At 34.7% G+C, this 15,336-nt stretch overlaps 2 protein-coding genes across 3 annotated transcripts in view; both read right to left on the reverse strand.

Annotated features, from left to right (window-relative positions):
- LOC127867909 (uncharacterized) overlaps positions 1–15,336 on the reverse strand; it is a 94,126-nt gene that overhangs the window by 51,180 nt on the left and 27,610 nt on the right. The gene's annotated exons all lie outside the window — the stretch shown is intronic.
- The window catches only part of LOC127867910 (uncharacterized), a 32,321-nt gene that overhangs the window by 3,953 nt on the left and 13,032 nt on the right, over positions 1–15,336 (reverse strand). The gene's annotated exons all lie outside the window — the stretch shown is intronic.

The raw sequence follows: 15,336 nt of genomic DNA on the forward strand, positions 1-15,336 counted from the left end.
TGTAAATACTGTTCTTCTTCCATGAAGGAGTTAAGCATAAGTAGTGAAGCTTCCTTGAATGTTGGTTGTGATCTTTACTATTAGAGAAAATGTATGATTTCAAAACCTTCGCATATTTTTTTCTGAGCTTTGCTATGAAGTATCCTGCATCTGTAACCGATCTTTTATAAATATTCATACTACTTTATATTATTAAGTGAACCCTTTGTTCCAAAACACACTCTCTTATATATTCAAACATCTTCAAATACATGTACAGTTCCGATGTTGAGCAAATGATATATTGTAAACAAACAGTGTACTCATAAATTGTTTTATAAAATTTATTAAGGACTCTCTCAGCAATAGGGTAAGTATCATCAATACCTAGTTCTTTTGACACATCTGACATTTTAAAAGGTATCCTCTTTATAAAAATCTGGGGTCTGCACGGTAAAGCTGTGATTTGATTACAATGCACTTTTGTTGTAATGTACCAAATGGGTTTTTGAAAGAAATACCTTCATTTCATCATTTTCATCATGTCAAAGTCATCATTGATATTAAACTGTAGTACCTTTTGTTCGTCACTATCAAAAGATGCAAGAATGTCAATAAAATCATCATCAAGATCCATTTCATAGCTATCTGTAGTGCACTGGCATATGCTCATGTTTACTACTGACATGTATGTAAAACAAAACATTATTAATTAGACACTAACGACTCACTGGCTTAAATAAAAGTATTGATGATCTGGTTATTATCTATATTAAAATATGTTAATTTTCATACGACCAATTAATAATTTTGAAAATTTTTATATTGACCATGTTTTCTGATGAAAACTGATCTTAATAAGATGTCCGAATTGCGTTTTATTAAAATGTAAAAACTGAGTTTATAATAAAGATGTATGCTTTCACTAAATGAAACTTAATGGAAAATATAGACTGAAACTATTACCTGATGCATACGTCATAGCACAATTACGAAGAATAACACTTTACCAGAACATTAATACATGTTTTAAAAGGTAACATCATGTTCAAAGATGAATATCTTTATTTTTGCTTTCTAAAAAGAACTAGCCATTTACAAAGGAAATATGTCAAGTTGTAACACATTTTATGATATAAATTGTTTAGACATAAATAAATTTAATGATAACATCTATAAACCTGACATGTTACATTAAATAAAACATTGGTTTTACAACCAACATCATGGCTTTCTGCATATTATCTAATTGCTTGAATACTAATAGAATATGGTTGCACAACAAATGAAGAAATACTAAAATTATGTGTATGTTAATATTATTCTCAACATAATCTGCATTTTTATAGCGTTTTATTTTGGTTGATATTAATGAAATGATTTCCATCAATTACTTTTATCAGAGTTAAATATATTAGAAGGTAAAAAACGATTGCAGTACCTAAATTAAACATGATGTGACTTTTTGAAGGCATTAACCAAAAAATATCATAAATGAATTGCTTGCTGATTTTTTCAGAGGATTTTCATACCATTTAAAAAGAAAACACGTTATTATAATTAAATGTATTGATAGCATCTACACTAAAACCTGTGTTAGACACTGAATAAAGTTGCAAATTGATTTTGTTAAACAGATTTATTTCAGCTTGATTGAAAATCATGTTTGGCAATTTATTCAAAGATTAAATACCGTAAGTTAAATTAATCTATTTCTGTTATGCAATTAGGGTCACTGTTTTGTTACAACATTACGCAAGTGTATTTCTTGGGGGGAATTCTGTTCATTTCTATAGAAAATAAAACAATGAAGTAATGGATACAGCTTTCAAAATTAAGACACAGTTTAATCAATGCACAGTTATCTTGCGTTTAATTAAAATAATTGTAAAAAATACATTGCAATGTAACATATTTGTTTGATATTTGGTAAGTAACTAAAGGTGAAAAGTAGAATATTGCCTTCTTAGAATTATATAACCCTCAATTGTCGGCTATATATCAAATTCATGCTTTATTTTCCACTCAGCGAATGTAATAACTAATGACATTAGGTATACATGTATATACATGTATATATGTTTAAAGAATATATATTAATTAATAACTTAATAATACTTACAAAATTGAACAAAAGCTAAATTCTGCATTGATCTAAATTGGAAGTGCACATTTTAAAACTTTTTCTTCAACATTCCATATTCAAAAATACCACTAGCAAAGGTTTAACTGTATTTTGCTTATAATTATAAATACTAACAATTAACATTTGTAGTTTCTTTTTTTACTAGAATTTTGCCCAGACTGTCTTCAAAAAGTGAAGAAGAAGTGCAAATAAAAAAGCTATATGAGACTGTTAAAAGTGAGTGTGTGGAATCAAGAAAAGAGTACCCAATACCTGACGCTATCATTTTCATAGAACATGTAAAAACTGTGAGACCTGGTATTAAAAGTGTGAAAAGAAAGGTCAGAACATCGTTCAAAACATTATATAAAGGTTTCTGCATTAATCCTATTGATGCAATATCCTCTGTTTATGATATAATCTGGTCAGATACAAGTATATCCGTGTCAGAATTTTTTTACATAAAGAAGAGTTCATCTAAAGAGAGTATTTGTGAATCAGAAAGTGGATACATGATCAATGGCAACAGTCTATTAAGAACAATAATAGTTCAAAATAACAACACATGTCAATTTAAAATTGCGGGTAAAATTGTAGACTTGTCCATCATTTATATTGAAGGAATATTTCACTTAAGGTGTGACACAAGTTTTAGATGGTGTAGACAATATCAAACTTTGTAGTGGCCTTCATGTGACAAAATCAATAATTGTCAGTAGATACCACACCATAGACTTATGGAATGACCCGGTGAACAAGAACTAAATTCAGTCAAGTCATTAATGTTTGCAAAAGTGGTAACCTTAAATAGCCGTGTTGTGTCGTGTAGATTATGTCAAACAATGACAATTTGACAATCTGGTAATGAGGAAAATTAGCCTTTAAAAAAACATTCCTGGTCCTGTCCCATTAATTAATGAAGTTAGATCGCTCTTAGCAGAAGCAGATGAAAATACGATTGAATTACTGGTTGAACAGACACAAATGTTGGAAGACACCCTAAAGGACGAAGATTGTCCAATCGTTTTTTAGGTGTATGTCTCCAAATGTACAATGGAATGTATATGCACTGTTATATGCATCAAGTTATTAGTCCTGCCTTCTAAAGCGTTGCTACTTTTGTACAAAAAATAAATTAAAAAAACAGGATTTGATGATGATGTTTTCCGATGGATGTTTACTGGCGCAAATAGACTGAACATACCAGAGGGGGAGAGATATGGGGGATGATATTTGATGAAATGGCAATACAGACAGACATATAAATTGATAAACATGTGATTGTAGATTGTATCAATCTCTAGGATCAAGGTTTATGGAAATGAGGGAGAATCGTGCGATGACATGAAGCAAGGGTCAAATGAAAGAAGTTAGGAAAATACGCTCTCCAACTTCTTTTCCTGGGAACTAATGGTTTTCCATTTCCTGTTTGTGTATTTCATTACAAATGGTGTCAAGGCATCCGAGCTATTTGGTTTGTTCTGGAAATGCTTTATATTTATTAAAGTCTGCGGGATTTACAGTTCTATACACATGTGTGGACGGTGCTCAAGCTAACCGATAATTCATGCATATTTGCTTAAGAGAAAAGCCACATAATTATTTATCAACAAGCCCATTATTCAACCAGCAAAGGTCAACATACCACGGAGCAAATACCAACCCTAGTGCCTAACAATACCAGAGAGCTGTTAACCGTATTCTTGTTGGGCAAAAATGTTGCTTCTTCAAAGACTAATGCTGGTAATATCAAAGTTAAATATAAACCATACCGTTTGGATATAAAGAAGTCATTACGAAAAAGACCTTCTTCTAGTTCTACTTCCGGTGAATTTAAGGTAATAAGATTGTTACTGCTTAATAGAGTTAACCACTAACACAGGTTGGACTGAAGTTCATTATTGAATAATATAGGTTAGCAAGAAGGGTATAGATTGTGGATGTGCTTTTATCGACAAGTCAATTATAAAGTTGAATTACTGAATTACACGGGACTGCAAGAATGACTACAGTGATTTTGTATGCAATTTGTAGAAACGAAATCTGAAAGTGACAATTTCATTCAGTCAGAACTACAGACCTTAAAAAATTTTTGGCATTATAGAGGTACTTCTGAATGGTCTGACCACAGCTTTGATCTGAATGACATGGCCAACACTGTGTGAAGTTTCAAGTCACCACCATCATGACATGAAGTTGATAACAACATTGTTATTACAAGTTTTTGGCAGTTCCATATAATGAGTATGATGTATTTCCTTGTTGCTCTGAAAATTAAATAAGAGAAAATTCTATTGGTGGCAATACATGTACCAATAAGGCTTTAATGCATAGATACCTGTCCATGCTACAGCAGCTTAAAACTTCAACTGTGTCCAGGCTTTTCATATTCAATATCTTGTTATAGCAACACATGGGCTGAAGATGTGCCGAGTGTGAACATTTATTACACGTAATCAATTAGAAGACTGAACTCTAGAAATGACAACTATAAGCTGGCCTGGCTTGAATATATCATAACCGTCTACTTCAACCCTGAAACATTAACATAAAATGACGCATAACATAATATCGTTATTCTACTGTAAATACAATTATTCCACTGTTGATTATAAATTTTTCTACCACGGCATGTAACTTGTTTTCTATATACAAAGAAGGAAAACTACCGTGGGTTATTACCCCGATATACCAACGGTGAAAAGTATGACGTCACTTTGATTGTCCGCGCAGTGTTTATGAATGAAGGCGACGTCATTTGATTGCCATTGTTGTGGTGACGTCACGTTTTCACGAAAAAATGGAGAACGTTCGTTTAATATGATTCTCATTTATAACTTTTAAATCGCGGATAACTTATAAACTTCTACGTGTTGGAATCGAAATAATTGACGTGTACGCGTTGGTTATTGCGGTAATTACCAACGGTATGTCGTTCCGATGCTTGTTATCAAATTCCTACGCATCGGAATTCCATTCCGTTGGTTATAACCACAATAACCAACGGTAACCCGTCGATTATTTCTTAGCTAACTTATTAAATTGCTAACAATTATTATACATGAAGTTGCATCTAGTTGTACTCCTAATTTAATAATTCAATTTAAAACAAGGCCATAACACTTTTATATATAGGATCTTGCATGAGTGGTCGTTTTGTATTGAATTTATTAAACGAGTCATCTAAATGAAGATAAAAACGAGGCTTGCTTTAGATGACGAGTTTAAAAAGTTCAATACAAAATAACCACGAATCTAAGATTCTATTTATAACATGACCAACAAATTTTCTCTTTAGTTAAAGCTCTTTTCTATGAAAGCATATTTGTGCCACCACTTAACAACTTAAAATAACATGATTATAATGGAGGATTTCGGGGAAAAAATTCTTTTCGCTGAAACATAAATTTTTACGTTAATAAATATATTATGTTAACACGAATTTAAATTGCCAAAACATGCAGATAAAATTTTCATGAAAATAATTGAAGATTTCGCGAAAACATTTTTTTTTCTCGAAATCAGATTACTTCATGAAATTATGAATATAAATTCGCGAAAGTAGCCAGTTATATAAAAAAAGATGCTCTTCAATCGGTGAACATTGTTTTTATCCTACAGACCAAGAACTGGAGTGTACGTGCATACTATAGCAAGTAGTAAGTTTCTATTTATTGTTTTATTTTTAATGTAAATGCATCTTTGTTGACGAAAAATGCATCTTTGTAGCTGTTTTTACATATTTATTTTCCGACCTAAAATGGAAATTACTGGGTGATAAATGGATGTGCGATTTTTCTGTATTCATTAATGCAACAGTCTATACAGTGTTAATGTCACATTTAGAGTTCAAAGGTCGAAAACGGTACATTACCAATGTCTCCCTTTGAAAAGCCACTTGTCAGACCTTTGGCTTTTTTATTTGAATAATGGTAATTCCAGATCATGCCCGCATACGATGTTCAGGACGCCGGTCTTCACGGTATGTCATCATCACAGCTTATTGTTTTGTATCGTCAGAGGTTATTCTATACGTGAAATTCTTGGAGTTATGGCCATACGACATGGGAAATAACAAGCGAACGATCAATTTTCCGATTCTCGAGACGTTACCGCCTGACTAGAGGCCAAAGTCTGCACAGTCTCGAAGAAATTTTTCAAGGGATATTGCTTCAGTTATCAGCTTCCGGTGAAAAAGCTGGTTACCGGAAAATGCGTCAAAGACTCCTGATTAATCATAGACTTGCAGCTACATTTGAGATGGTTCGTCTAATTTTAGGACACATTGATCCACAAGGTGTTGCATTAAGGAAGGCGGGAAGGTTAATGAGGAGAATTTTTTTAAACAATGGTCCCTATTTTGCAATCCATTTAGATGGCTGGGACAAATTGAAGCCATACGGTTTGTCAATCCATTGAGCTGTGGATGGATTTTCCCGTAGAGTGTTGTGGCTGAAATGTTGTGATTCTTACAAAAAGCCGATGTACATATCTAGCTTTTATTTAGACTACATTACGGAAATTAATGGCATTCCATTTCGGGTTTACGGTGACCTCGGTACAGAAAATTCTATTGTCCGTGATTTGCAAATTGCATTACGATGGCAGACGCAGATCAGTTCCAGGGGATCCTAAGCTTCGTCTATGTTTCATCCAACAGAAATGTCAGACTTGAGAAGTTTTGGCGAAGTCTTAGAGAAATGTCTGGAAATGTCTGGATGAACCATTTTAAAGATATGAGTGATTTCGGATTACTGGACACATCTGATAGTGTGCACTTACAATGCATTAGATACTGTTTTCTTCCTGTCATTAGTTAAGACCTAAATGCAGTTTGCAATATTTGGAATACTCATCGTGTTCGTCGAAATAACCGAATTTCATGTCCTGCAGGAAAACCTGTGGTGTTGTTCTTTCAGCCAGAAGTATATGGTGAAGGAGAGTTTGTAAAATACCACTGGTTGACAAAAGGCAATTAAATGATGTCGAACGGGAGTATTCTCAATTCCTTCCAGAACCTGGTGTATCACAACAAGAGTTCCTGACAATTGCAAGAGCAGCTGTCGGAGATTTGAATCTTCAATACCCACCTAGAAACAGAGAAGAAGGAACAGAGCTTTTTGCTGGAATAACCATGTACATTGAACGCCTCGTTTAACACGGAAATGAAACAAAAATGAACTTAATGATACTTCATTACAAGCTAGCTAACTTGTGTATTGGTTGACAATATGTCAATTGATAGATATAGTTGTGTCTGAAAGCAGAGCAAGTACTAGTTTTAAACAAGCTGTTGGCTTTGTAGGCGCTATTTGATTTCATTGTGTCTTGCAGTCGTGTCGGAGGGCTGTCAGGTGTCATTTCCTCGAGTTACCTTGAATGCTGGGGTAGTCATGAGGCACTTCTCGTCTTGCCTTGTTCCGCCAATGTGGGTTGAGAATAGCAGTTTTATGTCAGGACAGTGTTGGATTATTATTATAAAATGACAATCTAACTTAAAAAATATACGTTGAACATAGGGCATAATTCTGACAAACTATTTTTTGGATTATCTGTCCTTTAAGTTTGTGTTCCCCTTTTGATAGTTAACAACAGCCCAATGTATAAAACTTGGATATCATATCCGTCGGCTATCTTTGTCCACTGCTTAAATTTGTCCAAATTGTTTAAGACCTTGGTTAACTTAAAACGGGCCTTTTCACAGACTTTGGCATGTTTTTAAACATTGAATTTTAAAAGCTCCAGTAAAAAACAAAAATAAAATTTAAAAAAGGAAAAACAGTAACCCGCAGCAGGACTCGAACCAGTGACCTCCGGAATCCTGGAGTAAAAACGCATTAGCCTACTGAGCCATCCTGCCAAGCATACATGACAGGCGTATTTTATAATTTATATAAGCAATCTTCGTAGTTTCACAAATTTAAACGACAACAGAACTCTTCAAATGATTCAATCGTTTCGCGTTGCAACCTTTTTTAATTTTTAGGTTTTTAAATCGTCAAAAGATGCATAATATGGCTATATTAGACCATGGTAAATGTTCAGTAATACTGTTTCCTCACAAACATAACTTAAACGAAAATTTGCGAATCTGAAACAACTTTTTTCAATTTTGTCAATTTACCAAACCGTGAAAAGATCCCTTTAACAAAAAAAAAAACACTATCAAAAGCATGTGATGGTCTCGTTAATCTTTTTATACAATTGGAATCCAAATTAAATTATCCAAAAACCAGAGATATTGAAAAAGATAACCAATGATAACTTTTATCAAAGTTTACACAACTGGCTGCAAGTGTTCAAAGTTAGAGGGGACAACCATTGATTGTTGTTGAAAAATTGACACCAGTCACACACTTAAACAAGACTTATGTCCTCAAATACAATGGTCTGACAACAATAACTAAACATGCGTCCAACAGTAGAGCTAAACCTCATTAACATGATGAAGTCAAGCAAGGGCAAATTAAATTAATAATGACACGGTTTATTTTAGAAATAATTTATTTAAAATAAGACAGACCTTTTGTTATACCACAGCATAGCAATCAATGTTAAATCAATTTTATCATTAAAGTTAAGAAAATAAGAAAACAAAAAGAACTCCGCGGACGAAATTGTGCTACGGACGCAGGCAGGACATGAAACATTGTACCATAAAGAGAGATTTAACCTGTAAGTATGAGTACAACCTTGACCTTGGGTGTAGGGACCTGGCTGTTCAGTATGACACATTGGACAATGAGGATGAACATTTGTGTCGAGTTAAATGAAATTCACTTGAAAGATGACGAAGTTATGCTCCAGACACGAATGAGACATGAAACTGTATCATATATGTAGATTAGACCTAAAAGTGTGACCTTGACAATATAGGTAGGTACCTGGGTGTTCAACGCAACACATCGTCTAATGATGGGGAACATTAGTACCAAGTTAAATAAAATGCGCTTAATAAATGACAAAGCTATGCTCCGGACACGAAACATTGTACCATATAATCATATATGGACATTTGACCTATGAGAGTGACCTTGACATTGGAGGTAGGGACCTGGGTGCTAAGAGCGACACATAGTCTAATGACGGGGAACATTAGAACCAAGTTTAACGAAATGCGCTTAATGAATGACGAAGTTATGCTCCAGACACATTTGACCCAAAAAGAGTGACATTGATTTTGGAGGTAGCGACCTAGGTGTTAAAAGAAACATATAAACTAATGATGGGAAACATTTGTGACAAGATAAATAAAATGTGCTTGATAAATGACGAAGTTAGGCTCAGGACACAAAACCTTGTATCATATTGTTATATATAGACATTTAACCTATAAGTGTGACCTTGACGTCGGAGGAAGGGGCCTAGGTGTTAAGCGTTACTCATCGTCAAATGATGGGTAACATATGTGCCAAGTAAATTAAAATTCGCTTAATAAATGACTAAGTTATGCTTTGGACACAACAAATTGTATCATATTGCCATATATAGACATTTGACCTATAAGTGTGACCTTGATCTTGGGGTAATAACCTGGGTGTTGAGCGTGACACATCGTTTAATTATGAGGGACATTTGTGTCAAGCTAAATGAAATTCACTTGATAAATGACGAAGTTATGCTCCGGACACGAAACACTATCATATTGTCATTATAGACATTTTACCTATAAGTGTGATCTTGACCAAGGAGGTAGGAGCCTGGGTGTTAAGCGCGACACATAGACAAATGATGGGGACCATTTGTTCCAAGTTAAATTAAATTTTCTTGATAAATGAAGATCTTATGTTCCGGACACAAAACATTGTATCATATATTTATATATAGACATTTGACCTATTAGTGTGACCTTGACCGTGAAGAATGGGAAATGGTTGTTATGTGCGACTCATCATCAAAGAATGGGGAACATTTGAGCCAAGTTAATTAACATTTGCTTGATAAATGACAAAGTTATGCTTAGGACACCAAAACTGTATCATATTGTCATAAATAGATATTTGACCTATACGAGTGACCTTGACGTTGGAGGTTGGGACCCTGGTTTGTAAAGCGTGACATATCGTATTATGATGGGGATCACTTGTGCCAAGTTAAAAGAAATTTGCTTGAAAAATGACGAAGTTATGCTCTGGACGCGAACCACTATCATATTGTCATATATGGACATTTGACCTATGAGTGTGACATTGATATTGGGGGTAGCAATCTTAATTTATGGCGAGACGCATCGTCTAATAGTAGCTAGGGAGCCTTTGTAGCAAGATGAGTGAAATTTGATTAGTGATAAATGGCAAAGATATGATCCGGACAAAAACGGGACGAACACACAGACGGACAATCGCGATTCCTATATCCCCCTCCGATTTATCGGGGGGGGGGGATAACAACTTAAACTGAAGGATATAAAATGCGAAATCAAACTTGGAAATTTGTGTAAAACGGAACTATTTCAAACTCTTCACAGATAGGCCTTTTAAACTGAGTAAGCTTTATGAAATAATAATCTCAAAAGTGTTCTGCTTTCGAGAAAAGTGATTTATTTTCGCGAAAACTTTAATTTATCTTTATGTGGTGTCAGTTTAGAGCACTAACAGGGAAACATTCCTGTTAACATAATTTATATTATTTTCGTGAAAATTTATCTGTTATCGAGAGAAAAAAAAATATTTTTCGCGAAATCCGCCATTATTTTCACGTTATTTAATATATTTATCAAGTAGGTGTCATTCCCTGTACTTTTTGGATTGTACGCAATCATTGCATTTGATTGGGTTAAGTATTTTGGAAAACTGTAACACTAATTATTACCAACATGTGGCCTAGTGACAACATACATATTATATAGCAAAACATGACAATGTTATTTTTACCTGTAAATGACTTTTTATGTAAGATATGACTCTTTTGTAGGGTTGGGAAGTATACTTCCAGCTGTGTTTAAGAAGCAGATCTCAAAGTCCCCGTTAATTTATTTACAGGATAATTAATTAAGCAGTTAAATAACAGGGCATCCAACCTTCAACCATACTGTCTTAGGGACAGTCAAATCTGTAATTCTGCGGAAATCCCAGAATATGTAGCTTTGGATTCATACATGTCTCCGGCTTAATTCATTTAACGAATCCTATCGTACATGTCAACATGAAAATAGTTTCACACTATTGCAACCTTCTGGTTATGGTTTACTGGCACTGTTCATAAAAGTTTTAACACACTCTAAAAAATCACTTTGATCAATATCGGAAATGACTTTTAATGTAACACAAATGTAATCATTTCGACGTACATTTTTACGTAATGTCACTACACGAGGAAATATCGATTCAAAGTGATCACTTAAAAAAACAATAAGGCCACAACTAAATAATGTTGTTGTTACGGTTCCTCGACCGAGCCTATTATTTTGCTTGCGACCCTACAACATTTATTTAAAATAAGACGCCAAAAGAAAAAAAATCGCGGTAAAATTAAAACTGTTCCCGAGTAAAGGTTTTTAGCCTCGCCGACTTTTTAACGGAGTGCGGTTTTAACGAGCGCACCGTTAGCCTCATCGTCGAGGCGCTTTACATATTAAACGCATAGAGGCGTCTGCGACGCAAGCAGTGATATTTTTGCCCGATAATAACACCGACGTGCAAACATCGACGTTTTTTTCCAAAAAAATCTCTTAAAAAGGTTATGATTAAATGATCTATAGATTATTGCAAGTTTTATATGCATGTGGAGGGATATTACCTATACATAATCTTCATTGTAAGAAGACATTAAAACAGCACTTTATTATATAAAATGCTGTCAAACATGAACCTAAAAGCAATTTTAATTCTGTTGCAAAAGTATTTATTTCTAATGCTTAATGTTTCCCAATTATAAGGTTTATCGCGCTAATTTTTCTTATCAAAATGGCACAGGCTGAAAGAAATACAAGCAAACAAAATTACTGGCTAATGTAGAAATCATCTTTTTCGTCAATTTTATTTAATGTATTACGTAAAAAGTATGACCATGCTCCGAAATTTAGGGCTTTTTAAGCCTTCAGTTCAAAGACGACTTTCAACAAAATCTAGTTTTAATACATGCGTATGTACTTTTATTTCTTGCCAGAAGTACTACTGAAGAGGGGGCTTGTTATAGTTACATTTATTTTGTTCTGTTGATGAGGGTGTGACTATCAAACAGTCATCAATGATTATCACATGGATGCCTCCAAAGTTTTTATCAGGATTTTTAATGCCACAAACATTTGTATAGACTCAAATGTACGTATACTTATCATTGAGTACTCACCAACAATTAAAACATCAGTTTCCATTATTTCACTAACAATGTCATATTTAGCATTGTTCTTTAATAATGATGCAATTTTTTCATGTTTTCCATCATCTATTCCAGTGAATTTGTGCACTGTTAATGGCTTCAAATGGGCGGAATACACAGTACAAGCTATTCCGGTGCTGCACGTCCGATGCATTTTTTACCAAGTTCCTTTTGTTCCAGATTTCTTTAATAACATGGCTTTAACCAGTTCCGGCCGATCCTAAACACACAAGGCTGTGACCTCCGCTTGCAATATCAAATGCAATATTTTGTTTTTTATTTAAAATCATTTTAACTTGTTATGTTCTTTTTACAGAAAACGCGATTTTGTATGCATTCGTTATTTGTCTTTGTTGTTCGTTACTTTTACCGTTTATTATTACAGCTTCCTGAATAAACAACTACATGATGTTGATGTTGTCTGGGGGTGCATCCGTTCGCTTCGAATCAATCCTCTAAGTAGACGTCTTCTTGAGGATAGCTTGAGTCAATGTTATTCGCAAAACACAGTTCCAGAACACAAACTATAAACAGTTTTCAATGCACATCAATTAGATTGCACTTTTTGCATAATTGAGTGTCAGTTTATGGTAATTTTGTGCTTGCATTGTCATGCAAAAACCCCAAAGTATAATGAGGACCATTTTTGAGCGGAGATATATAATTTAGATACCCACTATATTGCTACAGAAAATTGGCCTGTTCGATATGAAATGATTCGCTCGCAGTAGATCTGTGACCACCTCTCGACATCAGTTTTCTGCTTTCTTGGTTTCGACAGGTTGATGTGTTTCTGTAGTGATACATGAGTGCAGTCAAATATGGTCTGTATGAGTAGGTCCCCATAACAACGAATGGCAGCAAACATCTGTCTCCCAATAATCTGTTGCAGCATGTTCAGTTCCTAGCTTCGTACCTCTGTATGAGCCTTGCACGTCAGTAGAAGATGCTCTCTGGTTTTGTCACCCATGTTGCACAGCTTGCAGGTAGCCGATATCTCGTTCCGATTGAACCGGGCTGTACTACTTTGCAAGAAATAGGTTCCTGTAAGGAGCTGGGCTTTGAATTCAGCTCTCTGGACCTCATGTTGTTTTGGATCGGTCGATGCCCACTGATTGTGTGGATGTCCAATAGGTGCATATTGTACCTGTATGTACTTTGCAGGCAGATTGTGCTGATAGTTCCTCATTCCAGGTGCTCATCTAGTAGTCTGTTGTTGCATTTCTGAACGTTGTCTTCCATGATGTTTTGACGGGAGATTCTGTAGTAAGGTTTTCGGAGACTGTATTTGTGCAGGATCTCACGTATTATTGTTGAAAATTAGTAACGATCTGGATTTGACATTGCCAGTTGGCGGTGCAAGACTTGATGTTCAACTGATCCTGGTAAACGTGCAATGTTCAAGAAAAGTGCGATTTCTCTCAATGACCAGCTCAACGGTTTTGGCCCCTACCAGGGTACAGACAGCTGCGTTCGATTATCTCTCTGGCAAGCCCTGTAGATGTCGAAGTATCTTTCTTTGAAAGGCCTATAGTTTCCTGCGATTTTTGGAAGAAAGCACGTGTACTTCTAAACGATATTGGAACCGCGGAATGACGTGAACTTTCCAGACATGACAATATACCTTTGGTGATAGTCCTCTTCCGGCATATAATCCTGGCCCTAGTGCTGCATTTAGTGTTCGCTGTGCTATATTGAGTCTTCCATCCGGGTCAACTGTGTTCTTATAATTCAAGGAGCTAGACAAAAGTAACTGTTGCTATTGCTGTACCATCTAGAGCTACTTGTATAGGTTGCTTGCATTTCAGTGTGAGAAGCTCTGACTTATCTGGGTTTATCATAACAAGTTTTCGCTTGGTGTTGTACTCAACAATACCTAGCATGGCCTGGAGTTCTTCCTGTGTGTTTGCAAGGAGAGTCGTACTATCAGCACATGTTGTTGTCGCTACGCGTATATCACCAATGAAGGCCACAAGCAACTGTCTTTTATAGTGTTCAGTAGATTATTGTGCGCCGGAAGCCAAGTAACAACCAGTGAAATGACTCGTTGCAAAATTGGTCACGTGTCTCTAGCAGAGGAAATGAAAGGCGACTTTTGTTTTCAAGAAAAATAAAATAGTGTTAAAACAGTTGTTGCAAAGAAAAAAAAAAATTTATTTTTTAAGGGTAACTTGTTTATTTAACTTTTTTTCATCAATGATAAGCGATTAATTGTGATAGTATTGTTTTTAAGTACGCATTTACACGAATAATTATGGTTAGATCGGAGTGCGGGGTTTTGTCCAACCTATCGAAAATTGTCTATTTTGTTCGATGTTCCAATGCGTTATTCTTAAACGATTGAAATGAGGCCAATTATTTTATGGCCAACGTTTGCAGATGATATAAGGGCTACAAATATATAATAGGTTTATAAATTTAAAACGATAATGATTTAATAATTTGCTCTTTTGTTGAATTTGTAACATTTTGGCCTATTTGGCATGTTGAACTTCTTGTTATATATTATATACCATACATGTTTTTTCTAGAATAGTTTTTTATGCAATCCCAACACTGTGCAGGGTCCCTATGTTGCAGAGATGTATGTTGAGGCACGAACGACAACCCTGCTAGGAGAATGCTTTTTTAAGCGTTTCTTATCTTGTTCAATTTAAATTCAGTGTATGTTGGTTGTTGCGTATATATCTGTAATTTGCTTGCCAAGACTGTGTTCCAGGTTTAATGAGGCACATGGCTGATGTGTAATTGTAGTATACAATAAAACGTCACCGAAATTTTAAAGAGAGCATTGTATGTATTTATACACATAGATTACTTGATATTGTTTTCAGGCAAAACTCGATGTATCTGAATCTGACCTATTACGTGAGGTAATCAGATTCTAATGTAGCGACATACTGAAGATGAGT

Source organism: Dreissena polymorpha, chromosome 2 (assembly GCF_020536995.1).
Source record: "Dreissena polymorpha isolate Duluth1 chromosome 2, UMN_Dpol_1.0, whole genome shotgun sequence".
NCBI classification, from domain to species: Eukaryota; Metazoa; Mollusca; class Bivalvia; order Myida; family Dreissenidae; genus Dreissena; species Dreissena polymorpha.